This window comes from Cavia porcellus, unplaced genomic scaffold (genome assembly GCF_034190915.1).
Source record: "Cavia porcellus strain 051 isolate PalLab524CR breed Dunkin Hartley unplaced genomic scaffold, mCavPor4.1 scaffold_5, whole genome shotgun sequence".
In the NCBI taxonomy this organism is placed as follows: domain Eukaryota; kingdom Metazoa; phylum Chordata; class Mammalia; order Rodentia; family Caviidae; genus Cavia; species Cavia porcellus.
Window position 1 is genome coordinate 54,304,686 of NW_026947488.1, and position 27,818 is coordinate 54,332,503.

General features: G+C 36.4%; 1 protein-coding gene and 1 pseudogene across 13 annotated transcripts in view; both read left to right on the forward strand.

Moving 5' to 3' along the window:
* LOC134476086 (amyloid beta precursor protein binding family B member 1-like) overlaps positions 1-27,548 on the forward strand; it is a 44,620-nt pseudogene extending 17,072 nt beyond the window's left edge.
* Positions 1-27,818, forward strand: part of Dock3 (dedicator of cytokinesis 3) — a 707,026-nt gene that overhangs the window by 517,871 nt on the left and 161,337 nt on the right. The window lies entirely within an intron of this gene.

The following is a 27,818-nucleotide window of genomic DNA, read 5'->3' on the forward strand; positions in this document are numbered from 1 at the left end:
CTTCAGGCCATTAATAACTTCATTCTTGAACTCGTCTATGAGGCTCTGGAGATAGTGCTTTATGGTACCAATTGCATGTTTCTCAGGATTGGGGGCCGAGGACCCTTTCTTGTTGCTCCCTCTTCCCATATTTTTTGTTCCTTTTATACAAGCATATATAGGAGGTCCAGTTTCTTTCTTTGTTGGTTACAGTTTGTTTGAATTGTGCCGGCTAGATGTTCCCACCCACTGCAGTGTACTAGGGAGACAGAGACCTGGCAGCCTATGCTGGGTCCGCCCCTCCAGGTCAGCCTACCGAAGGCTTCACTGCTAGGGTGCACCTCCAGGCGCTGGGACCTGGTTTGGGCTATTCTACTGAATCTTAGTCAGCGGCATCACCCAGGCCAAGCACTGCCCACCAATCCCGCTTGAGAGGGGCATATGTGACTGAAGTCACTGCAATAACCTGTTCCGTCTAGTCTGCCTGGTCCCAATATGTCCTTTGCTGAAGCCTCCTTCTGTAATGGAAGGGTCCCTGATCCGCTCACTCACCGCAGGTCGATGCAGGGCTCCCGGCCAGTCCCACTCTTAACTCCATTCACTGCTTCCCACTCTCAGAGCTTTTGCGCCTCTCTCCTTGCCACACTGATTGGGACGCAGCGGGGGCTGCAGGAAATTCAAACCGCAGCTTCTAGTGGCGCGGGGTCCAGCTTCTGCACTGAGACCTTATCTGTTCCTATTATATCACCGGGATTGCGTTTCCAGTTGGTTTCTCTTAGTTTAGTTCATTCCTGGGTCAGCAAAGTATATCTCCCCTTGCTTAGGATTTTTTGCTTGGCACCATTCCTGGATTTTAAGTGTGGTTTCTCAGAGAGCCTCCGAAGCTGCTGCTATCTATCTGCCATGTTCTCCCAGAAGTCCTTCTCCAGTAATTTCTAGAGACAGTTTTTCAAGGTATATCAGTCTGAGCTGGAGGTTATTTTCTTTCAAGGCTTGGAATATTTCGGTCCAAGCTCTTCTTGATTTGATGGTTTGTGTCAAGAAGTTTGCCTTATTTTGATGGGTTTTCCTTTATCTGTTATCTGTTTCTTTCCTCTGAAAGCTTTTAATATTCTGTTCTTCTATTGAATTTCTAGGATCTTGATTATTAGATGTCTGGGTGTGGCTCTGTTTTGATTTTAGATGGCTGGAGTTCTGTATGCCTCATACATTTGAATATCATTTCCTTTTTCCATGTTTGGGAAGTTTTCCTTAATTATTTCTGTGAATAGCCTTTGTAGTTCCTTTGTTTGTACCTCTGCTTCTTTATTCACATTCTTTATTCTTAAGTTATAGATCCTCTTACCATCTTCTAGTCTTTGTATTGTTACTTCCTGTTTCCTTATTATTTTTAAGAAATTTTTCCTTTATGATCCCACATTGCAAACCTGTCTTCCAATTTGGATAATCTATCCTTAGTTTCTTTCAAGCAGTTTTGTCAGCTTTCAATGGAGTTTTTAATTTCCTGGTAATCTCTTTGAACTTGCTTCATGTATTCTGTGTTTTCTTTATATTCTTCATCAAATATTTCTCCCCTTTTTTGTGCTTCTTCATTCTTCCATCTGTGTCTTCTTGATAGGTGCCTAGCATTTCTTTTATTAATCTACTTATATCTTGCTTTACTTGATTAAATATTTCACTTTTGAACTCGTCTATGAGGTCCCAAAGATATCTCTTTATGTTCGCTAATGCCGTTTCTGATATTGCATGTTTGCTGTCCTCAATCTCTTTTTGTATTTACCTTTCCTGGATCAATGTTCTCTGGGTTGGGGGCTGGGCACTTTTTCTTGTTGCTTCCTCTTCTCATATTTTTTGTTTCTTCCATACAAGTGTATAGAGGAGGTCTCAGTCCCTTTCCTTGTTGGTTATGGTTCTTCTGAAGCACACTGGTTAGGTGATTCTACCCATTCCAGTGTGCTGTTGAGGTGCAAATAGGGGCGGCAAATGCTGGCTCCACCCCTCCAGGTCAGTCAACCTGCTGAGGCCTTTACTGTGTTAGTGTGCACGGTGTGTAGGGAATTGGTTTGGGTCTCAGCCAGGGGCATGACCCAGGCCAAGCATACCCCACCTATCTCATCTGGGAAGGGAACAACTGACTGAAGCCACTGCTGTTTCTTGTTCTTGCCAGTCCTGCCCAATTCCAAAATATCGACCCGTTGGTATCCCTTTCCTGTGGAAGGGTTTTATTCCTGGCACTCACCGCAGGTTGATGCAGGTCCCTTGCCGGCTCTGTTCTCTGTTGGGCTTACCGACCTCCATCTTCAGTGTGACTGCATTTCAGTGTGGCTGCAGTTCCAGTGAGTCAAAGCAGCAGGAATTTGGGCACACAAGAACACAGAAACTGAGCTGCCTCAATAGTAGTCCCAGGACTGCATGTTTGATGGGTTCTTTTCATTGTAGTTTCTTCTTGGGTCGAGAGGATCCATCTCCCTCTCTCCAGGGCTCCCCATGCTGTGTTATTTTGGCATCTGAGTTGTCTGCCTCAGGGAGCCTCTGTATTCTGCTCTTATCTATCTGCCATTTTTACTGGAAGCTGATAAACTTACTTGTTACGGTTTGTGTCTAGATGTTCTCATGTGTTCATGATGGTATGGTATGGAGAAGGCCTTTCACAGGCAGCTGAATCTAGAGTTTGTAATTGGTTCAGTATCTAGTGCTGGGATTGTGGGTGTGAGCACTATACCCACCCAAGGGCAAGTAGCCTGCATACACAGAAGGGAGGAAAGAGGCTTGCTCCTCCCTTTTGTTCTTGTTGCCTTTGCTGTTTTCTGCTGCCATGAACTGTTGTTGCCCTTATACATTGTGCCACCCTGCCTTGGAGCCAGCTGATATGGACTGAAACCTCCACAGACTGTAAGATAAACTGTAAATCTTTCCTACTTTAACTTTGGGTGTTAGATATTTTGTCTCGGCAATGATAAAAGTAACTAAGGCATCAACATAATTACAGAGATCTTCCCAACAAATATCTTACGTTCAGGGGCGAAGAAGTCCTTAAAAAACAGCTCCCAACTCAGACTGACATATCCTGAAAATAAGTAAGGTGTTTCAATAACAGAGACCAGCAGAAGAAAATTAGGACCACTAAACCAGTGTTCAGAAAATACTCTTGAGGATATCCTAGAAATAAAGAATGAAGTCAGCAATGCCAAAAAGTCTAATAGAATGAATATATGATGCAGGATGAGCAGTTAAGCAGATGACAGCAGGAAAGAATCAGCAATAATACAATGACAGGAAAACCTCAGTACTGTTCAGTAATAATTCTCAATGTGAATGATCTTAACTCCCCAATCAAAGACAGATTTGCGGAATGCATGAAGAAACAAAATCCATCAGTATGCTGTATATATGAAACATATCTAATTAAGAAAGAAATTCACGGACTAAAAATCAAATGGGAACCCCAAAGCAGGCAAGATTAGCTATCCTATTTTTCAGGATGCAAATGCTTGTGGTGCTTTGGTGTTTCACTAACATTGTAGGTCTAGGGCCAGTGGTCTGATCATAGGTTCAGAGGATAGCAGTACAGAGTGTGGCATCTGGGGGCATCTCTTTCTGAGGGTTGATATATATGATACTCGGCCATAAAAAAGGATGCATTTGAAATATTTTTTCCTAAATGTGTGGACCTTGAGGCTATACTGTTAAGTAAGTGACTTATTGGACACCTTATAAACATTCTATTGAGAAACTAAAAGTATAAATAAGAACCAAATTGTACAAGAGATATGATGAAATGGAAAAAATTGTTCAAAAGGAAAGTGAAATTAGGGAAGGGGAAGGGGCAAGTAAGGGAAAAAGAAAAAATGATGAAGTAAAATAAAATGGAAACAAAGCTTTGTAAATAGGAAAGGGAAGAGCGGTTTTATGGAGGGGAAGGAAATGAGAGGAGAAAGAAGACCAATGAAGGTATATTATGTACAGTTACAAATTCCCTATGATAAGTGTGATCATTGTATATACCAAAATTACATAATAAACTTAATTTAAAAAAAGAAAAAATACAGTCAGCCATCCTTGACAGCATTCTGTTTCTAGCTCTCCACTATTCCAGAAAGCCCAGTATTCAAAGCAGTATGAGAGTACTTTCATACCAATACATAGTGAAATTTATTATAAAGACCTAATCATAATGACCTGTATATATGTAATAATACTTACCTAAAGTTACTATGAACAGTTTATTAAAAATAAGACAAAAGTATAGTAAAAGTAAATCTTCATATCTCTTAACAGGTAAGACAAAAATATGGAAAGAATCTGATTTAGGATAATCTGAATAAGATTGATGTGATAGACAACAGTAGCATCATTGAACACTCACCATTGCCTGTTGCTACCTCTTACAGTTGAGGAAACAGGCACAGAGTGGTGAGAAGCATTCCCAGGTAACCTGGTTAAGATGATGTGCTTAAACCACTTGCTCTTCCATATATAAACAGGGTGAGCACAATTTCTAGTTTAAACTAGAACATTGTGATAGTAAATGGGAATGATAGTGATGTCCAGATAATAGATGTAAGGGGAATAATTCCATCTTACCAGTCTGTATGATTCTTCTAGCTCTAAGTAAAAAAAGTTTAATCCAGTGAACTGACTATAACTTTTCTATTGCCCATGAAACATTTGCAAAAGCTGTTCATATAATTTCCATAGGGCAGAACTTGCACAAGCTACACATCTTATCACAGTATAGGCAGGATTATATGAGTCTCCAAAGAAGAAAAACCATACTCATTCTGTTTTTTAGCAAGTATTTGACAAAGGCCAACTTTCATTCTCAATTATTTAATAGTTTTAAATTAGTGAACTAAAAACAAAATGCTATTTTTTGCAGTTTGAGGGGGCTAAAATATACTTCAGATTTCCCTAAGATCAGAAAAAATAAGCTATGTGAATCAGGTAGAGATAAATATAGATTTACATTGTAGAGTACCCTAGATGTAAATGTGTAGCATATATAGATGTAGATAAATACAACACATTTGTTAGAAGAAGTAATTAAAATGAGACCATGGCTTAATTTTATAAACTTGTATACATTTTGTTATGGCCATTGGAACAAGTTTTACAAATTGTTGACTTAAAACAGGAGAGATCCATTCTTGTCATTTTTGAAAAGAAGTCTAAAAAAGATGTCATCCGGATCACATTCCTTCTGTGTACAATTGGGGAGAATCTGCTCTTTGTGTCTTGTAGCTTCTGGTGGCTGTCACATACCTTGATTTGGGATTGTATCACTCTAATTTTTGCTTCTGTTTCACATTACCTCCTCTTCTTTTTTGACCTTTTTTTTTTCTTTTATATGTTTCAAACCTCAGCCTGCCTTTCTCTCATAAGGGCATTTGTTGTTGGATAACCCAGCTTTAATCTCCTCTTCTCTAGCTCCTTTATTATATCTGCAAAGACTTTTGTCTGAGAAAGGTAGCATTCTACAGGTTCTGGAATTGGAATATAGACATACTTTTTTTGTTTGAAGGGAATTTCATGCCTTACAACTTACAATTAATGTTAATCCTGCATTAGAAACACTTTGAAAATCATTATCAGTGGGGACCCTGATGGTATAATGATTGTGTACCCTCTGTAAAAGTAGATTTGTCCCAAAAGAAGAAAGAAATTCTATGAGATACTAATGCCTGAGTCCTTATCACAGATGCACTGATCAAGTAATCACTTCTCCCAGGAAAGTCAAAATACAGAGACTCATAGGTTACTCAAACCCCTCCACCTACAAAGAGAAGGAATAAAAATAATTAGTCCTGCTAAAGTAATGTAATTTCATATATTTACATGCATAGACAATTTGTTTTTATTGTAATTATTTATTAAATTAAGCCTGAATAATCTGTAAAACAGTTTAAATTTTTCATAAATAGGTAATTTCTCATGTATCTCCGATAACTACCCTAAGAACCTGATTCAGAAAGGTAGAATAGCCTATAGTACCATATGAATAATTTGTTGATTGTAGAGTCAAAAATGTGAGAATGTAATAAAGGAAAACAGGGCAGTGATAACTACAGAATTCAGTACAGATTGGAGAGGGGATTAAGAAAAGATAGGATGTTGTTTTTGTAATAAAAAAAAGGTGAGTATGCAGTGTTCATTGTATCTGTATTCTTTATACTAATGGAAGCCTTGTGTAAACACATTGCTGGACATCATCCTCCAGAGTACCTAATGTAGTAGAATGGAATGGGACCCAAGAAATTCCATTTCTAACAAGTTTCCTGTTGAATCCAGTGACACTGTGTTAATGGCACTTCTAATACATTTCATAAATTGACCTTATATTCATTCAGTGTCCTTTTTGTTTAGCTGCTTTTGCTTTTGTTTTTTGAGTGCTAGGATTTGAACCTAGGGTCTTGTACATGCTGGCCAAGTGCTCTATCTCTGAGCTACACACATAGCTCTTTGTCCAGTGTTCTAAAAGTTAATTTTGTAGAAAGAGTGTACAAAGCAAAATCTGACTTTTGAAATTCCTATTCTGGAATAAGAATGGGTTTGCTTTTATTTCATAATAATCAAAAAGTGCCTACCCAGTGGAGCTAAAACAATTAAAAACACAAACTCCAACACAAACCAGACAACTTGGGTTTTCATATTACCTTTAGTGAAATTAACCAGCAAATAGCCCATTGCTGTTTCCTCCCAGCATAGACTTGTACTAACCCTGGTTCACAAATTGACAGATGCATGCCTCATGACCTCTCACTGACATCAAGCTGACATATGTCTAGTTGCATCCTTTGTGGCTTGAAACCTAATGCCTACCCATTCTCTTTGGGCCACTTTGTGCATGATCATTTGTATACCAGAAGTACAGTGATTTAAATCAGTTCATTTCTACCTTTGGTAAGTATTGATTAAGCAGTGTTCCTTAATACGAAATTAAATGCTTGAGGAAATCAGACTTACTTTTTTATTTACTTACTTTGATAGATTATTAGTGAAAAATATTTTCCAAAATTTATGTCATTTTAGAAAAAGAAGTGTACATCCCCAGTAGATCTTATAAACCATGTGGTGATACTGACAGCATGCCATTTCCTCTATAACTTGTTTGCATATTGCAATACATCCAACCTGTGTGTAAGTTTATTAAATGGTATCTTGACCTTTTTGTTGTGACTATTTCAAAAGAAATCCTAAATTTAGGGGTAAGTTTTTAGCATTCAAAATAGAGTGGCCTAGCTGACTAGATTCTGTCATTTCTTCTCTTCTTAGTTTTGACTACTGATGCATCATCCTTTTCCCCCTTGTGTTTTTATAATTTTCTTCTTTATTTGTGGCCGTGCTTCTCTCTCTATATATATATATAATAAAATAACACATAGTCCAAAGATGAGAATTGCAGGTAGTATGTCCAGGTGAAGTTTCCCCTGTGTAGTAGATGTGCTTCTAAAAGGAGCATGTAATTCTGAAACTATTCCATGCTTTTCATGCTGAGATCACCTCTTCATGTATAGGTATCATTATTAATTACTTCATAAAGCAGATGATTAACCCTGTTTTAATCTTTTTATGATCTTGAGCTTATTTATTTGAATTTTATCATTTGTGACCTATGAATTGAGAATAATGGTTTCTTGCATTATAAATTTACATATATGTTCATATTCTAATTTATTTAAATTGTACGGCTATACTTGGATAATTGTGATTTTATAATTTAATTCTCATATAGTTATAATTAATTAACATTTTTGACAGTAGGATTCTTTCTCAAAGAGAAACATATTCATAAGACACAATATGAAACTATAACCCAATGCTTAATTTCGTCTTAAGTGGGCATACTATTCTGAGTGTGGCATTGGTTTTATTATTTCTTGAGTACCTTCTATTTTCCTGACTCTACATTAGATATTTGAAAATGTACACCTTACTAATTTCCTGGGTAATCCTATGAGGTATATTTTGTTGCTATTTTATAAATGAGCAAATTGAAGTTAACTCAGTTTCTTAAATCACAGAGCAGAAATTCATAGACCTGGGCTTTGAACATGTCTTCTGACTCTGCTCTGTCTTTAGCAGCTCTGTTGCTGCTAATTTTGATAACTAGTGTGATATATTGGAAACAACTTGGGTTTATGAGCTGAATGTGTCTAGATACATGTTCTTGACCTCTGAAACAACTGTGTGATTTGGGGCATGGTATATGTCTCTGTACCTCAGTTTCTTCTCTTTAACATGGAGATCATGGTACTTGCTTCACAAGACTGGAGAAGCTCTCCTAGGATAATGTATATAAAATGACAACTACAGCTGACATGTCCTGAGGTTTTTCTACATGCCAGGCACTGCTGTAAATACATGGCACATACTAATCCATTTAATCTTCATAGACATTTGGTGAGTCTTCTGGAATTTCTAGTTTAGCCCACAACGTGTTCAGCTATTGTTAGTTTCTCTTCAGTCTTTGCTTAAAAGAAAGAATTTGGTTTGATCATGCTCTTTACAGAAGCTTATATCCAAGTACCCATGGTTCTCACAAAGCAGCTGCAAGTACCCATGGTTCTCACGAAGCATGTCATTTTGATTAGATTTCTTAGAAGAGGAAGCTTCTAACATAACCAACAATATAAGCAGTACTGTTTCCTCCTTATGAAATTTTCAATACATACAAGTAAACCTAGTTATGGTTCAAGTAATTGCTCTCTGGGCAGTTGTGGACAGATATGTCTTAAGAGACCATCTATAGTGGATTGCAGTGGTCAGTTTGTGTCAGATTGGTCTTAGAGATCCATTTGATTCATCAGACCATTTTTATGAAGATGGATGATGTTTTTATCCTTTTAAACTCTCTCCTTTTGTACTCAAAGAGATAGTAGGTCAGTGGTCAGGTTTAGTGATATTCCTAAATTCTGTATATTGTTGTCTCTGTTTTTTAGGTTGGACCTTTGACCTAATAAAGGCCAAAATAAAATAAGTCCCATCTGGGCATGGTATACACCTGTATCTCAGTGTCTGGAGGCTAAGACAAGAGGATTAGTGCAAATTTTAGGTTAGCCTGAACTACCTAGTAAAGACCCTAGGGAGTTCAAGGACACCCTGAACTACATAATGGGACCCTGTCTCAAAACAGTCAGTCAGCACATAAAGACAAAAAAGAAGATCCTAACCAAAAAGAAAGAATTTTATTATGGAATTTTAGTAAATTAAGTCACACAATGGTCAAAATAGTAATTGTAGTTAGATGAAGGCAGTTAAAATTGGAATGCTGATTGACATCAGGAAGACAATCCTGAAGCCTAATTCAAGAGTAGGGTTTTGTGGTCACAATGCTCTAAAGCATTTCTTGTACCTCACTCTCCTCATGGGAAAAATAGGCATGATGACACCTACCTTGTAAGATTGTGAGAATTAATTTGAATAAATTTTGGAAATACCCTAATACTTACTTTTTGTGGGTACTCTTTAAAATTCTAAATTTAAAGGTATTATAACCCCTTAAAATTTTTTTTGGTTTCCCACCTTGTGAAAAGATTAGAAGAAAGCTATATGAATGTCCATCAGAAACACAGAAATAAAAAAGATGAGAAAGAATTAGGGAAAAGGCAAATGATACAATGTGCAGCTTGTATATGAGAAGAGCATTTTCAACTATATTCAGCAGAACCTGCACACTTCTCTGGTGCCTCTGAATACTTGGAAATCCCATATAAAAAACCCAAAACCTCTACCCCTCTGTTTTATTCCTTGAATATGCAATGGTTAAAGTCCCATTTCTTTTTTTTTTTTTTTTTTTTTTTTTGGTCTTTTTCTTTTTATCAGTACCGAGGATCGAACTCACGACTGCCTGCTTGCAAGGCAGGCACTTATGCCTGCTGAGCTAAATCCCCAGCCCCTAAAGTGCCATTTCACAGCCTGCACTTACTATCCCCTGTGGGAAAAGTAGGCCATCACAGAAGTATTATACACAGATCTCTTTTAGATCATAAAACTCCTCATGTTTCCTCTGATGTATGACAAACTCAATATCAATAATCACACTGGGTTAATTTGGTTGGATACAATATAATTATGTTTAATTATAGTGACTTATTTCATTCTTAAATAAATCACATTTAACTAGCAGGGTCTTGGCCTAGCCCCAATCTCCTAAATGAGCAAATGGCAAGTGGCTTAAATAAGAGACAATAGTGTGATTCTGGGGGTTCTGGGAAAGTCAAAGAGACAGTAATGTGATTTTGGGGGCTCTGGGAGTAGAAACTGTCTGGAAGTAGAATCAAAGAACTTCTCTTGACAGCCCATATTTCTTCTACAAATCTGGGAGGTGCAGGAATAGGAGGGTATGAAAGCCCAAAGCCTGAAAAGTTGGAATAAAGGCAGTAAATTTTGCCAGTTAAGATAACTGTTTGATCACTAAGGTTGGCAGCTTTATTGATCTGGAATAGGGACTGTCAGCAGCCTGTGTCCTAGGCTGCTTCAGCTATGGTGTTACCTTGACTTAAGAGCATATGAATAAGCTTTTCCAACATAGGCAGAGGTTCCTGTGGTCAGCAGCTTACCTCTGTATGGCCCAATCATCAATATCTGCCATTTCTTCTTACATCTAATAATTGGATGAGATATATTGATGAAATCATATCTGCCTAATTTCAATTTATTTCAGTAGTTTCTCTGTACACTCTGCCTTTGCTTATTATCATTCAGATTCCCCTCGTCATACACGTGACTATATGTATTAGCAGTCACTTGCCTTGCAATCCTTCCTCATTCATTTGCTTTAGTCCATGACTAATCAGTGTCAAAATATATCCAGATATCACAAGTCTCCCTGAGGACAAGATCACCTCCAATTGAGAAATACTGCAGCCAGTCAATCTATATCAGTGATGGCAAATGTTTTAGACTCAATGCTAAACTACAACCCAAAACATGCTTATTTATCACTAAGTGCCAACACTGCAGTTAAACCCAAATACTGAGGGTTTTGTTTAGAAAAAACAACTCTACATTAAGAGAGTTAAGAGAAAAACATAATAACACACCTTACAGGTTCACCACCACTGATCTGTACAAATGGAAGTAAAATTTTTTAAATCAGCAATTTCTGTTTCAGATTTCTCTAGACCTATATCCTTGATATATTTTTTAAAACCCCAATAGTATTTTAGTCTTTTTTAAATTTTTTTTATTTAAACAGAAAGAAACAAAAAAATACATGGAGATAAAAAAGGGTAGAAATAATACAGAATTAAAGAAAAATAAACGGTAAGAAATCGCCACTTGATAAGTAACATATTGTCATCTTAGAAATAGCTGTTCAGGTTACAAAATTAAAGTATGTAAAATGACATTCAAATAGTGACACTGCCAACAGTTCTGCTCAATGATCTAACAAAAACTTAGTAATATGGTTATCAGTCCTACATACTTGTTTTATATCTTAAAGAGGGTAAGATTAAACATATCAAAACAGAACAGAACAGTTAGAAAAAACAATTTAAGGAAATACAGATTACAAAGCAAGTCTACTGGAGATCTTCACTGTTTATCTAATTGTCTCTAGTTTCTTCCAAATAGTTATCCCCATCTTCACACACATTAAATACAAACTTCATATTATAGAACTAATCAAATCATTACAGGATGATGAAGGCTTTTTAGGTCTTCAACATCTGACACTAGGGAAGACAATAATAACTACCATTGCATCTCTCCTTCTCTTTGTAGTAGCTGTCCATCTTTACATATGCTGAAATTGAACTTAGGAGACTAGACTAATATCACTCTGATCAGTGAATAATAGTATTGCTAGATTTTATATCATAACGCTACAAAATTGGTATTGGGTTTCTTAGTGTCTCTTCTTCAGAGTATCTGTTCGTTACATCTTGCATTGTATAATGTTCCCGTAAATAGTTTTTTTTTTTAAAAAAAAAAATCTTCTCATGTGTGAATTTCTACATGTATATCTATCCTCTCTGTATTATAGGGAAAAAAAATCATAACAAGACATCAAAACAAATTCCTAGAAAAACATGCAATGAATAAGACACATAAGACAACAATATTAGGTGATCTGCTGTAGTTACTATGCTTTCTCTTATTATTTTCAATAAATTTGTCCATATCATCGGGCTTAATATAGTTAAACATAGTATTACCTAACTATTTTTATAAAAACACAACTCTGAAAACATTGTAGGACTTGAGAGCTGTTAATAGTCAAAACTGGTATGGATATCTTTTACATCTTGTCATCTTCAGAGTAGTTGCCTCTACTTTTAGGGTTGATACTGTCAAGCACACCAAATTCAAATAAAATCAGCCAAGGCAAAACCGCAGTCTTATGAATCAGATTCAAATAAGATCAGTCATAGTAAGACAATGTAAGTAATACAGGATTTCAGTTTAAGTTAATAGGAAATTAAGGATAGTTACCATGGTATAACCTGCTGTTTTTGGGTCAGATGTCTGTGCCCTCAAATCTGATATGAGTGGACATACCAGAACAAATAAATTCAAACTAAAGAGGGCGATAAGACTACTGTCTTTTAAATCCTGATACACTATTAACAATGACCTCTGCCTTTTATAGTGTATCAAAGCTGTCTATACTAAAGACTATAGCTTACTGTCTCTGCCTCATGTCTGCTACTCCACTTTACTGCTATAATTTGTCCACCTTACTCCCTCATTCCACTGTCTGCCCCGTTCATTGAGGCCTCTCTGCCACCTTTGCCGGAATCCTAGTATCCCTTCCTTTCTTTCTCTGGAATGTCCTTCAGCACTCTCTGTAGGGTTGGGTTGGTGGCCAAGAACTCCCACAGTTCCTCCTTATCTTGGAAGCATCTTATTTCTCCATTAATTTTGAGAGAGCGTTTTGATGGGTATATGAGTCTTGGTTGCATATTATTTTCTTTCAGGACTTGGAATATTTCTCCCCATTCCTTTTTTGATTTAAGAGTTTGTATTGATAAGTCTGTTGTTATTTTGATAATTTTCCCATTGTAGGTAATCTGCTTCTTTTCTCTGGCTGCTTTTAATATTCTGTTCTTTTGGTGGATTTCTGGAATCTTGATTTTTATATGTCTGGGTGTATATCTGTTTTGGTTGTAGGTAGCTGGTGTTCTGTATGCCTCTTTTATCTGGATATCATTTCTTTTTGCTATACATGGGAAATTTTGCTTTAATATATCTGTGAATATTCTTTGTATTTCATTTTTGGTTGTTCATGCTTCCTCACTCACATTCTTTATTCTTAAGTTATGTATCCTTTTGTCATGTTCTGGGCTTTGAATTGTTTCTTTCTGGTTTCTTGTTATTTTTAAGAGGTCTTTTCTTTCACAATCATACATCATAAATCTCTCTTCAAGTTTCAAAAGGCTAACTTCAGTTTCTGTCAAGGCATTTTGCTAGTGTTCGATGGAGTTTTTAGTTTCCTGGTAATCTCTTTGGATCTGTTTCATGTATGCTAAGTTATGTTTAAATTCTTCTTCAGAAGTTTCTCTTTCTTTTCTGATTTCTTCAGTTCTTCCATCTGTGTTCTCTCAGGCGGGGCTTGTCATTTCTTTAATTAATCACTTTATATCTTGCCTCACTTGGATCAGGAGTACAGCTTTAAATTCATCTATGAGGTCATGGAGGTAGTTTTTTATTTCGGCTGATGCTGTGTCCAGTATTGGATGGTTACTGTGCTTGTTCTCTGCAGTGTTTACTTCTCCTGGGCTTATTTTCTCATGTTGGGCAGCTGGAGATTTTTTTTATTTCTATCTCTTGTCATGTTTCTGGTTTCTTTCAGACTGAAGTGTCCTGGGGGTCTCTGGCCTTCTCCATATTGCTTAGGGCCTTTCAGAAGCGTGCTGACTTGCGTTTTTGCTGTCTTCCCCAATTTGCTGTTATCTGGGGTAGGCAGGGATGCAAGGACAGTGCAGGCTAGCCTCCAGCCTCTGTGTCAGTCAATCCGCAAATTAGGCTGTACTTTGTGGATGTCACAGAGTCGCAGCTATTTTGTATCAGCTTATTGGGTCCCAACCAGAGGCTTGGTTCAGCCCCAGCAGATCCTGCCAGTTCTCTCTGTGCCAGAAGCAGCTGACTAATGTCACCATGACATAGGGCTCTGCCCAAATCCCAGCTGTCCTCTTCCAGACCTCTCTGTGCCAGGAGTGACTATCTAATGTTACTGTGGCAGTGAGTCTGCCCAATTCCAAGATGTCCTCCACTAGTTCTCTCTCTGTCACTGATGCCTTCACGGTGCCAGGCTCTGCCCAATTTCAAGATGTCCTCCACCAGACCTCTCTACACCAGGGGCGACTGATGTCACCGAGCCATGGGCTCTGCCCAACTCCAAGATGTCTTCCACCAGACTGTCCATGGTATTGATGTCGCCGTGGTGGCAGGCTCTGCCCAATTCCAAGATGTCCTCCAGCCAGCCACAGCAGCCACAGGACCCAGTCCCTAGTACTTACCAGGACTCAGTGCAGGTCTTGCTCTTGAGTCTACTGCACACTACGCCACTGGCCTTCACTGCATTCCCGACACAGCGCGGAACGGTCATAAAACTGCACGGTGTTCGGCTTCGGAGCTCCAGAGATTCTCACAATCTCCTCCGGCGCAGCTGGGCAGCCCTGGCTGCTTCACGGGGTGGGTCTCAATTTCTAGCAGTTGCCAAAAGCCAATACAACTTTTCCTCTTGGATCCACTGGTCAGTGTGCCGCGTTAAAGGTGCGGGATTTTCAGATTCCCATTATCAACCATCGCAGTCTCAGCACAACCTTAAATCCTCCAGCCGCACTGTCTTGGTTAAGAAGAATCATTATCCATTCATCTGGCCCTCTGCATGTTGTCATATTCTAGCATCTAATATGATTTCTCTGGAGAGACTCTCCTCCCAATCCCCTAGCAAGCCACCATTTTTGAAACTCCCACTATTTTAGTCTTTTCATGAGTTCTTTGGCTTTTGTTTGGGCCTTCAGATGCCTGTTGCCCTCTCATCTTCAGTACCTTCTTTTCTTACTCCTGCTTGAGGTCTATGTCTATTCTTATATCTTGGAAGCTTGAAATGCCTAATAAGTCTTTTGTGCTTTTCCTCCACTTTATTTTTAAATCATTTTCTTTTGTAGAACCCTGAAAGGAGTTTTGAGGTAAAGAGGGTTAAAATCTGTACAATCTTGTGATTTTCACCAAGTATAAGACTTTGTTAATTTTTGTTGAGTAGTTGATTGTATATGCTGTGCATTATAGAAATTAACATTATATATTCATCTATTCCATAGCTTTTGGATGTGTTAAGCATAAATGAACAATAAGACATCAGTGACATTTTTCGTTCCCTCTCATCAAATATGAGAGGAAGAGAAACAATAGAATTTCTGAGCTCTATATCAGGAGACTCAGGCTTAGATTCCAGAAAGTTTCTGGCCAGGCTATGTCACTCTAGTTTTCTAGACTTCTGAAGTTCCTTTTATGTCTAACATTCTGTAATTTAAGGTCATCATTCTGTCCTTTGAAAAGTGAATAGTCCTGCTGGGAAAATGAAACATAATTCTTGGCTCAAGAGAAATAAATGATGAAATAGAAGTAAAAATAATAGAAATAAATAGGAAAGGCCATTCATTCCTGGAATGAGATGTCTCAGATAAGGAATATAGGCCAGAATGATCCATGTGGTAATGGAGTAGAACTGGAGATATCTGTAAATTTGTTTGGCTTAATAGAAACGTTGATGGTTCTATATAGAAATATTTGTAAGTATGTATATATACACAGATTAATGTACACACATGTATTTCCTTGTTCTCTTAGCTGACAGGACCTAAAAGCAACAACTCCTCAATTGCAATTGAATATATTGGAGCACAGATTTTAGTTTATAGTACTATTCTCTAATAAAAGGAATCAAGATTTCTTGTATAACTGGGTTAGGACTGAAACAGGAAATGTACAAAATGATCCTGGAACAGAAAGGACGAAAATACTCAAAATTTTTTTAAAAAATTTAAAGGGCTGGGATTTAGCTCAGTGGCATAAGTGCCTGCCTTACAAGTGCATGGTCATGAGTTCTATCCTTGCTACCAAAAAAAAAAAATTTAAGAACCACAGTGGTGGGAGTATGTCAAAGAGATATAGGAGGAGCCAATTGATTAGCCAAAGTTGAAACAAACTGAGGAAAATTGCAGAGTATAGAATTTTAACTCATAAAATATCTATGTATCAATATTTCTATAAATATTTTATTAGTGCATTTAACATTTCATGATGGTTGGGTTTGTTTTAGGAAAGTACTGTATGTATTTAACAAACATTAATCCTTTTAATCTCATTATTTTCCTCTTCCTTTCTTTGTTTTTTTGATTTTTTGTATAAAAATTTATTTAAAGAGAAAAAAAGCAAAACAGAAAAAAAAGTATAAATAATACAGACTTTCAAAAAAATTAAGGCTAAGAAATCACTAGTTGATAAATTACATATTGTCATCTTAGAAGTAGTTGTTCGGGTCACAAAATTAAAGCATAGAAAATGGACAATCAAATAGTGAGAGTGCAAACTGTTCTATTCAATGAACCAACAAAAACTTAGTAAAATGGTTATTTATCTTACACACTTAAACATACATGCAAGTATATCCTTTAGAGCACTTTCTTCTTTTTTTACAATAGCTATTATACATTTGAGATCTTATTACTCCCACAGTTTTTATTACTTTTTATACCAGAGAGATGATGTGATATTTATAAATATGATTCTTATTTATTTCACTTATGAGGATAGTATCCAGTTGCCTCCATTTACCTATAAAGGCCTCAAGATCATCCTTTTTATAGCTGAGTAATATTCCATTGTATAAAAATACCACATCTTTTTCATCCACTCTGCCGTTGATGGGCATTTTGGTTGTTTCCAAGATTTAGCTATTACAAATTGTGCTGCTGTAAACATGGGTGCACATATATTGTGATGACACAACCTTTTTAGTTTTTCTGAGAAAATATGCAGGAGGGGAATAGCTGGATTGAATGGAACTTCCAATCCTAGTCTTTTGAGGAATCTCCATACTGACTTCCACAGTGGCTGCAGCAGTCTACACTCCCAGAAACAGTGGAGATATGTTTCTTTCTCCCCGCAGCCTGGCCAACATTTGTTAATCAGTTGATTTCTGGATGGCAGCCATTCTTTCTGGAGTGAGATGAAATCTCAGTGCTATTTTAATTTGCATTTCTCAGATGACCAGTGATGGTGAACATTTCTTCATGTATTTATTTGCCATTTGTATGTCTTCACCTGAGAAATGTGTGTTCATCTCAGATGCCCATTTTTGAAGAGGGTCTTTGAATTTGGGGAGCTTGATGTTTTTCATTCTTTATATGTTCTGAATATAAGTCTTTTGTTTGAGGGGTTGCTGGCTAAAATTCTTTCCCATTCTGTGGGTTTTATTTTCACTCTGTTGATTTCATCTGAAGTACACAAACTTTTCAATAATATGAGATCCTAGTTATTGATTCCTTGGAGTGTTTCCTGTATAATTTGCATTTTGTTCATGAATTCTCTGCCTACCCCTGTGTCTCCAAGATTTCTGCCTACCTTGTCTTCCGGTAGATTTGGTGTTTTTGTTTTAATATTTAGATGTTTGGTCCATTTTTACTTTAATTTGGGGCTGGAGATTTAGCTCAGTGGCGTAAGTGCCTGTCTTGCAAGCAGGCAGTCGTGAGTTCAATCCCTGGTACCGATAAAAAGGAAAAAGACAAAAAACAAACAAACAAACATTTTTACTTTAATTTAGTGCATGGTGATAGGCATGGGTCTAGTTTCAGTCTTTAGCGTTTGGAGAGCCAATTTTTCCAATACCATTTATTAAAGAGGCTATCCTTCAAATGAACGTGTTTAGCCCCTTTGTCAAATATCAGTTGGCTGAGTATCTGTGTAGTTGTGTTTGCATCTTCTAATGTGTTCATTGATCCTCAGGTCTGTTTCTTTGCCAGTAGCATGCTGATTTTATCACTGTGGCTTTGTAGTATAATTTCAAGTCAGAAATTGAGATCCTCCTGCTTTGCCTTTGTTGTCCAAATCAACTTGGCTATTCTAGGTTTCTTCAGTTTCCAAATGAATTTTAGGAGTGTTTTCTCTAGATCTGTAAGATATATAATGGTATTTTGATTGGGATTGCATTACATCTGCCCTTTCTTCTTTTCCCTTCCCTTCCATTAGTCTACCTTCTGGTTTTCTGTCCTTTTTCTTTTAATTCTTTATTAATTTATGCATTTTAGGCCTCTGTCATGGTTTATGTTTGTGTCCCCCAGGCCTCATGAGTTTGCATTGTTCATTTGTGATGGTTCATTGTATAGTGCTTGGATTGATGGTGTCAGTGCTCCACAAACATAGGGGTGGAGCCAGGATGTGATGTAATGGCAGGAAGAAGGTGTGTCTTTCTCTTTGCTGGTATGAGCTTGCTGTTTGCAGCCGCCATGAATGGCAGTCCAGCCATGCCCGCCTGTCTTGGAGCCAACTGAATGTGGACTGAAACCTCCAAAAAACTGTAAGAAATAAACCTTTCCTTTCCCAACTTGGGCATCAGGTATTTTGTCTCAGCGATGAGCATAAAGTAACTAAGACAGCCTCATATAAGAATAGTCATGTGACAATTAACTTTCTGGGTCTGGCTAATTTGACATAGCATGATATTTTTAAGTTCCATCCATTTTCTTGCAAATATGATTTCATTCTTTCTTTGAATGAGTAGTGTTCTATTATGTGTGTATACCATATTTTCTTTATTCATTGATCTGTTGACAGACATCTAGGCCATTTCCACAGCTTAGTTATCATGAATTGTGCTGCTGTGAACATGGATATGCGTATGCAAGTTTCACTGTAGTTTGCCATCCTGAATTTTCTTGGGAATATCACATCTGGGGATGTACAAAATACCACACCACTGCTGTGCTGTCACACATAGCTACTGGGATCATAAACTTGGCACAACTAAAGAATTAAGAGGCAGAGTTTAAAATGAAGAAAGATGGTTTATTTGTATGTGAGTGGATAAAGAGAAAGATAAACAGCTATTCCAAAAGAAGAGGGGGCATCATAAGGCAAATAACCATACAGGTTTTTTCCTCAGCTTTTTTTTTTTTCTTATTAAGACTGGTATCTGTTCCCCATGTTGGGTGCTTAGAACTTGCAACAATCTGGTTGGCTTTCTGGATATCTTTGACCCTAGGGCCTGAGTACCTCTGTATATATGTATATTGGCCATTTGATCTCTTCCTGCTCTTCAGTGGTAAGTGTGAGGATAGGGAACCTCATAGATGGGCAGCTTAGCTTACAGTTAGAAATTAAGTAAAGGGAACATGAGTGCAGTGGTATAGTCGTGGTAAATTGAGAATATAAATATATATGTATAGGTATGTGTGTCTTATATATGTTAAATAAGATTCTCTAGGTAGCTGCTCCTTACCTACTTGATATTTTCTCAGGTTTAGGGAGTGGTGACTGGTTATCTTGGTCCTTTATGTTCTTGGCTCCAATTCCTATTTTGCTTGCAGAGTCTTTTTGCTAAATTCTTATGTTACTTGTGTTACCTCGCACTTTTCCAGGTCTGGTTTCTCCCTTATCTTTTTAGTTGCTGGAGTCCAACTGTAGAGGCAAAAGCTGCCATTAGTAAGATGTTTTATTAATTTTTAAAATAAAGCTTATTGTAATCCTATGTTCATCCTCAATTTTTGCTGATGACCTGTCTATACAGAAATATGTGAAGAGAGGTGTATGGCATTTCTCTATGTTCAGTTTTTTTTTTCTTCAGAAATCTCCATAGTAATTTTCATAGTGATTGTGTTAGTTTACATTCCCATCCACAGCATAGGAGAGTTCCTTTTTCTCCTACTACCAGCATTCTTTTTATTTTTATTTTTTCTTAATGATAGCCATTCTTACTGGGGTGAGATGGAATCTCAATATAATTTTAATTCATATTTTAAGATGGGTATAAACGTTGAGCATTTTTATATACTTTTTAGCCATTTAAATTGTTTCTCTTAAGAGTAGAATATATACTTCTCAAAAGAAGTTTTATTGATTTGTTATTTTGTGGGTTAATTTTTGAAGTTCTTTGTATATTTCAATATTAATTTTCTCTCAGACTAATTAGCAAAGATTTTCTCCCATTTACTAAGTTGTCTCTTCACTCTGCCACCTGCTTCCTTTGCCATGCTGAAACTTTTCCTTTGATAGAGCCCCATCTGTTGATTCTTGATATTATTTCTTACTGGATTCCTATTCAGGAATACAAGTCCTTTCTTCAACATGTGCCTTCAAGTATTTGCCCTGTGTTGTCTTCCAGCAGATTCAGTGTGTCTGGTTTTATATTTAGGTCTTTGATCCATTTTGATTTTAGTACAGTGGAGTGACAGGAATCTTCTACACGTGGCACTATCTTTTAAAGGAGGCTGTCTTTTCTTTAGCATGTTTTTGGCTTCTTTGTCAAAAAATCAGATGGTTGTAGGTGCTCGAGTTTGTTTCTGTGTATTCTGTTGTATTCCATTGGTGTGCATTCCTGGTTTTGTGCCAGTATCATGCTGTTTTTTTACAATGGCTTTGTAATGTAGTCTGAAGTTCACTATATGTAGTGTTGCCTCCCGCATTGTTCTTTTTTTTTTTTTTTTTAAGAAATTGGTTGCAGTACATAATGATCATATTTCTTGTGGGAAGCTGGTACATGTACATAGCACGTTCTAATTCTTATTTGGTACCCTATCTCTTGGTTCCCTCCCCATATGCAAAGGATCTATCTTGCTATTTCCTGTTATCTTTTATTTTACTTTATATTTCAGGTTTCTCATATAAGACAAATCATGTGGTACTTAAACTGTGTATCTCAATTCACTTAGCATTACGATCTCAAGGTGCATCTTTTTCTACAAATTATTCAAGTTTATCTTTCTTTATGACAGTAGTACTCCATTATATATAAATATCACATTTTCTTTATTATTCTGTTGATAAACATATATTATACGTTGCTTCTAAGATTGAGCTATTGTGAATGGCCAGCATTGCTCTTTTTCTCAGAATTGCTTTATCTATTCTGAATCTTTTCTAATGTCAGTTGAATATTAGTACAGTGTTATCTTGGTTCATGAACTTAACTTATTTCATAATTCTGGAAAAGATGGCCACATTCATGTTCATGCAGGAAAGATCACTGTAGTCATGTTTGTCACTTGATGCAGAGTTGCAAACAAAAACAACATTTTTAAAAATGCTTCTGTTTGTGAGCCAAAGGGTTCATGGAATGAGGTACCACTGTATTGCTTTTCTAGCTCTATGAACAGTATTCTTGATATTTTAATACGATTACATTGAGTCTTCAGTCTTTGGTAATAGGGTCATTTTCACAATATGTAAATCTGATTAAGAGAGAAGAAATCAGTCTCCTAGTTAGATTCAAAATAATGTATGTAGACAATCCTCAAGAAGGTGAAGCCTAATTCTCTTTTTAATAAAATTAAAAAAAGATTTCGTCCAAAGAGTATAGTACGGAAAACTGGGGATGCAGCTGTTGAAATAGACCAATATAGTAAACAATTTGGAAAACACTATTTTAGCCAGGTAATCAGGCTTAATATCAACAGTGATGTCATGTTAATAATATATACCATTGATGTGCTCTGGTTTATGACACTTTAACTCTGTGATCTTCTTCCCCAAGACAAACTGCTTCAGTCTAATTATGAAAAAATGATCCCATTTCAATCTCAATTTAAAGCCTTAAAATAAATCTGACCTCCAGACTATTTAGATCATCTGAAGAAAGTTTGATGGGCCAACCTTCAGAGAAGGAATTACCTTACATTCTTCTTTAGGTAGGATAGCCAAAACGGGTTGTATCTAAGATGGCAGCCACAGTGACTGTATCTTCAAGTCAAGCCAGATAGCCTCTGTCTTCACATAATCCATCAGCATGCTAAATGACACAGTCCCTGGTGCTATACCAGTTGATAGTTACCATGACAATGACTAGAAATCACCATAAAAGAACCCAAGAAGTGTATCCTGATTTCCAGAAAAAAATGTAATTCCTTCCCCTTTATTAGACTGTTCTTCTCCCTCCTTTCTTTTACCCTATAGCCATAATCTCCTGACCTCCAAAAGAGTTGAAAAGTTGATTTGCAGATCTTATCTCTCACATTTATTCCTGGCCAAGCATAAATGTCTCCTTCACTGTTCATTTGGCATTTGGTTTTGTTATTGGTTCCACAATTTTTAAATGCTCAAAAGGATTCAGGTTGGAATTTTAAAAAACTCTCTGAGCCTCTGTTTCCCCACTTAGACAGCATAGAGTGTATAAATTTCTATGCAGCCTGCTTTCCTCTGCCCCAGCATCCAGAGTGGAATGCAGGTGATTTGAACTAGGAAACTGCTTTCACAGCCTCAAGTGATTATGAAGCACTCCTGAAAGAAACTGCTTCCACCAGAATATCCAGATCCACCACCTAGCATGGGCCACTTCTGGTTGATGTTTGTATGGCCATGTATGCCATCTTTTTGAGTTTCCTGGGCAGAAGCTAACTTTGTAAAGATAGCATTCAAGATTTTAGCTTCTTCCTGCTCTCCTGCTTCCTCCATATATGAAGTGAACAAAAAGAAGAAAAGGTTATGAAATACTATTTTAAAAGGAAAAATAAATGGCTGATGACTTTGAAAAAGTTTGAGAACTATCACAGTCAAGAGGAATCTAGGAGACATGATTCAGGTATGTGGGATAGATTCTTGGAACAGAAAAAAGACACTAGTTACACACTAAGAAATAGGGGCCAGGATATAGCTCAGTGGCACAGCATACTGCCTGATAAATGTAAAGTCATGAGTTTTATTCCTGGTACCAAAAAAACCCTAAAAATCATTAATAAAATATAACTTACAAAATGTAACAATAAAGTGTCTGTTCATTAATTGGGACAAGTGTACCATAATAATATAAAATGTTACTAATAGGGAGAAACTGGTTGTAGGGTATACTGGAATTCTGTAATACTTTAAAATTTTTCTATAAACCTAAACTTTATAAAAGTATGTAAATACTGTAGGAAAGGGGCTGAAGATACAGCTCAGCACCACAGGACCTACCTGGCAAGTGCAAGGTTGTGAGTTTGACCCCTAGTACAAATAGATAGATAGATAGATAGATAGATAGGCAGATAGGAATGGCACTTAGTATAATTGCCTTTCTGTACTAGGAGAACCTTTTCTTGAATATAATGGTCAGAATGGGCCCTTAGTTGAGTCATCTCTAAGTAGGAAATAATAAATCCTAAAAAAATACATGTTCAGGTTTTTCATTTTGTATTTTAAGACTTTGCTCTTTCTTCTTCTGAGACAGTTAAGCTTCTGATTGCCAGAGAACTATGAATATGACTATCTCTGAGGAAGAATGATTTCTCAAGACATGCCTTTGTGTGAGTAACATGTTGTGGAAGACAATGGGAAGAGAATGTCCATTAGTGACTTACACACTATTGGAAAGGAGAGAGCCAGAATCCAGCTGAACAGTGAAAGCTTTCTTTATCTATCATCTGGAGGGATACTGTCCTATCTTACATTATTATAAAATACATGTAGAGAATTTATATCTAAGGGTTAATGAAGTTTGCTAGTTATGTGAAACTTTTCAAAGATAAAACAACTTAGCTTACTCAAATAGATTACACTAAAAGCAAGAAAAATTGATTGTTAAGTAGAACATAACCTAAATTTTCATTTTATCTTAAAATGTAACGGAAATTTTTTATTGTATTCAGAAATGTGAGGGAAAAAGAAAAGCTGTTTTTAGTTATGTAATATTATTCTGTATTGGCTGCTAACCGATAATTTGTAATTCCTCAAAAGCAAAAAAGCCATATGCTAAATCGAAGGCTGAAGAGAGTGAAATTGTGAACAAACCAGTACGTTTCTGTGGGTTTTTAAAAGCTTCATACTCTTTATACTAACTCAGACTAAGGATTTGTGGGTAAGAAGGACCATAGAAGATGTGCATCTGTCATTGCAGAATGAGAATTTTGGTCAGGTAGGGTTAGAACACAGTTTTGTCTAAACATACCATTAATAAGTATATTAGTTATAACAGAGGGATACTGCTAGAAGAATAGAAGGGTGGGATAGAGAAGTACAAAGTAATCAGCTTTTTCATGGGGTGAAGACTAAGAGTAATTTTAAAAATTGAACAAAAATTCATTGTTAGCATACTTGAAAAAAGCATATTAAAAGGACCAAAAAAAGCATTTTAGTCTTAGAGAAATTGATGGTTTTGAAACAATAATTTGGAAGTTGTTTAAAGCTAAATCTTGTTTAAAGCCAACCATTAGACTGCAGAATTTCAGAAGCTTACATTTTGCTTTCAGTAAATGAATACACATAAAACTTGGTTTCAGTCTTTCCTTGTGAGCCACCGTGAACTTCTATCCAAGCATGTTCTCACTCAGTGGTGCTTTCACCTTTGTTGACTTCAACGTGCAGTGCATAGAGCAATCCCATTTCTCCCTTCTACTATAGGAAAAATGTCTTTTCTCACTGCCTTTTTAGCATTTCCTTTTTAAATCTATAAAATGATGTTTTCATACAGTCGTCATCAAGACCTGCCTTCACTCTGGTTAATGTAATTCTAGTACCAAACATTGAAAGAATGTTAATTAGTAAGATTCAAGCTTCAGAAACAACCATTTGACTTTGAAATTTTAATGAATATTAAATTAAGGATTTACTATGTGCTATAAGTTTATTGCATTATGACAATTATTAGCAAAAAATAGTGCTTAGGGTTTACTATAAAATAAAATAGACGTTCTTCTAGAAATCAAACTTCAGTGGAGGACCCTCCTGAAAAAAAACTGTAGTCAGGGTCTCAGAGAATTGAGCATGGTGTAGAAAACTACCTCAAAGAAGGGGTATTGAACTGAATCCTATAGAAAGAGAGAGGAGGGAAAAAGGAGAAAAGAGAAAAAAAATAGTAAATGGGTACTCTTGTAGTTATCAAGAAGGGGCCACCATGATCAAACGTATATGGGTGCTGGGCTTTTTCAAGATGAAAGTCCTGGAGAGGTGAGGGAAACTCTAATGTGTACTGCTTCAAATGACCTACTAAAAAGTCCAGTCTCTAACCTGTATACCAGAAGAACCTATAAAGGGCTCTCGATTGGCATTCTAGAAAGGAATACGTTTTGAAAGGCCACTTAGAAGGTGATTATACTGGTCCAGAAGCAATGATAACAGGCAAACCAAAGCCATGAACAGGAAAGGTCAAATGTAGTATATTTTAATACCAAAATCAATATCACATGGTGACTGCTGGAAGAGTTCTGACTTAGTGAACTAGGGGATCTTACTCAGTGAGAAGGTAGCTCTAAAGCAGTCAGGTTGGGGAGAAAAGATGAGCCATTGTAGGCATACAGGGCTATGTCTGGACCATAGACATCACTTTGGGGCTTCAGCAACCTCTGGTGGTACTTGAGAATGGATATAGTTGCATAGTAACAGAGCAAAATAAAAACTATGAGAATGGGTAAAGTTGCATTAGGAACAGAGCAAAATAAAAGCTATGTGAATGGGTAAGGTTACATAGGAACAGAGCAAAATAAAAACTATGAGAATGGGTAAGGTTACATAGGAACAGAGCAAAATAAAAGATACCTAGTAGCAAACAGGGAGATGGATTTTTTTCCATAGGGAAGATCTCGAAGAGATGGAGGAAAGCGAGAGGAGATGAAAAAAATTAAGATGTGTTACATACATGTATCAACTCCACAACATGATTACAATAGTACACTGCAAGGACGTATTACTAGAAAGTTTTTTTTAATTCTCAGGAAGGGTTGTGGGATAAGACAGAAATGGATTAGAGACAGAGCCCACCAGTTAGTGTATGCAAGGGGAGAACAATAGCAGGGACAAGCTGTCAGTTTGGCATCTGAATTGTATGTACTGGGTAGAGGCGTGCATGAAAGAAAAACAGTACACATTGTCCCTGTCAGTGTATTTTATTGGAGAAATACTAAAATTATCCCAATCTGTCCAAGATGGGAGGTGTTGGAATTTTTGAGGCTTTTTATTTGTAGTGAGGGATGTTATTTATAATAAACCATAGCACATTTCAGTTGAAGTAACTGCTCATCCTAGTAAACTTAAAAAGTGACAAAAAAAAAACTGATAGCAAAGTAGATGTTTTGAGTGCTCTCTGGCTAGGCACGTCCCTGCTATACTGATAGTGTCATGTCAAATAAGAATGACTGGGTGTGCTGCTACAGAGTGAATTGCTAAGTTACAAGTGATCATTTTAAAGAACACTCGCCCCTTTGGAATTCTGCAAATAGGCAGTTACCCTCAGAGCTCAGCTGTGAGAACTTTACTTGTCCATTCATCTCAGCAGTTTGTGTACATGAGGCTTATTTATAAAAATGGCTATGAAGTCAGAAAGACATTGTTTGGGTAATAATTAATCTAGTAACTGGCCTGGTTTGTCTCTCAGTGGTCCCTAAACAAACTTTTTAAATGTAGAAACCCATAGTGTTTCACATTGCTAGATGGTACATGTAGTAACTCTTTTCCTTTTTTTTTTAAGGAGAAAAAGAAAGAAAAACAGAAAAAGGGTACAAGTTATACAGAATTTCAGAAAAAATAAACATTATGAAATCACTAGTTAATAGATTACATATTATTATCTTAGAAATAGTTGTTCAAGTTACAAAATTAAAGCATATAAAGTGAACTTTCAAACAGTGAGACTGGAAACAGTTTTGTTCAATGATCCAACAAAATTCAGTAATATGGTTATCTATCTTATACACTTAAATATATATGCAGTTATATTCTTTAGAGCACTTTCTTTTCCTTTTTTTGTACAATGACAATTACACATTTTGGGTTTTATTACTCCCACAGTTACTACTTTTTTTTGAAGAGAGTAAAACCAAATGTAACATAACAGAACAGAGTCAGTCAAATCAAAAGGATGGACATAATAGATAATGTAAAAACAAAATACTAGGTGATCAACAATAGTTACCATAATGCCCCTTGTTATCTTAAAAACAATTGCCTATATCATCAGTTATAATAAAATTGAACAAAACAGTAAAGAATAAAACCAAAACATTGGAGACATTTCAGGACTTTAAAGAAGATAATAGTCAACCAGAATGGGTGTCATAATGAATCTTATTGCCTCTACAGTTGTTGCCTATACTTTCAAACTTGGTACTGTCAGTCAAAGCAGAATAGAGGAAAATCAGTCAAAGAAAGATGGTGAGGGCTATACAAGGTTTCAAATCAAGTTAATAGGAAATCAGTTACTATAGTATGTCCTGCTATTTTTTTATTTTTCCCTTAATTAAAAAGATAACAATAAAAAAGAGTAAGTAAATAATTTTTAAAAAGGAGACTGAGATAAAAGAGGGCATAACAACAAAACAGCACAGGTCAAAGCATAACCATTTAAGCAAAATATTGTTTCACCACAAGATATCCTGACATAAAAGTAGTTACCATAGTGTCTCTTTCCTTGAAATCTTTGAGTAGAACTTCATATACTGTAGCACCAAACATATCAAGACGCTATAAAACCATTCAAGAGGATGACATTATTACTGGATATTTAGAACCAATTACCAGAAAATGAACAATAGTTTCTGTATAATCTCCTTGTCTATAAAAGTTTTTACTTACATTATCATATATAATAAAATCCAATAAGATACATCCTTTTAAGACCGATGGAGACAGAAGAATACAAGTTTGATGAGATGTCAAAACAAAATGATACTAAATCAGCACTAGCTATTATGATGTCTTGTTTTCTC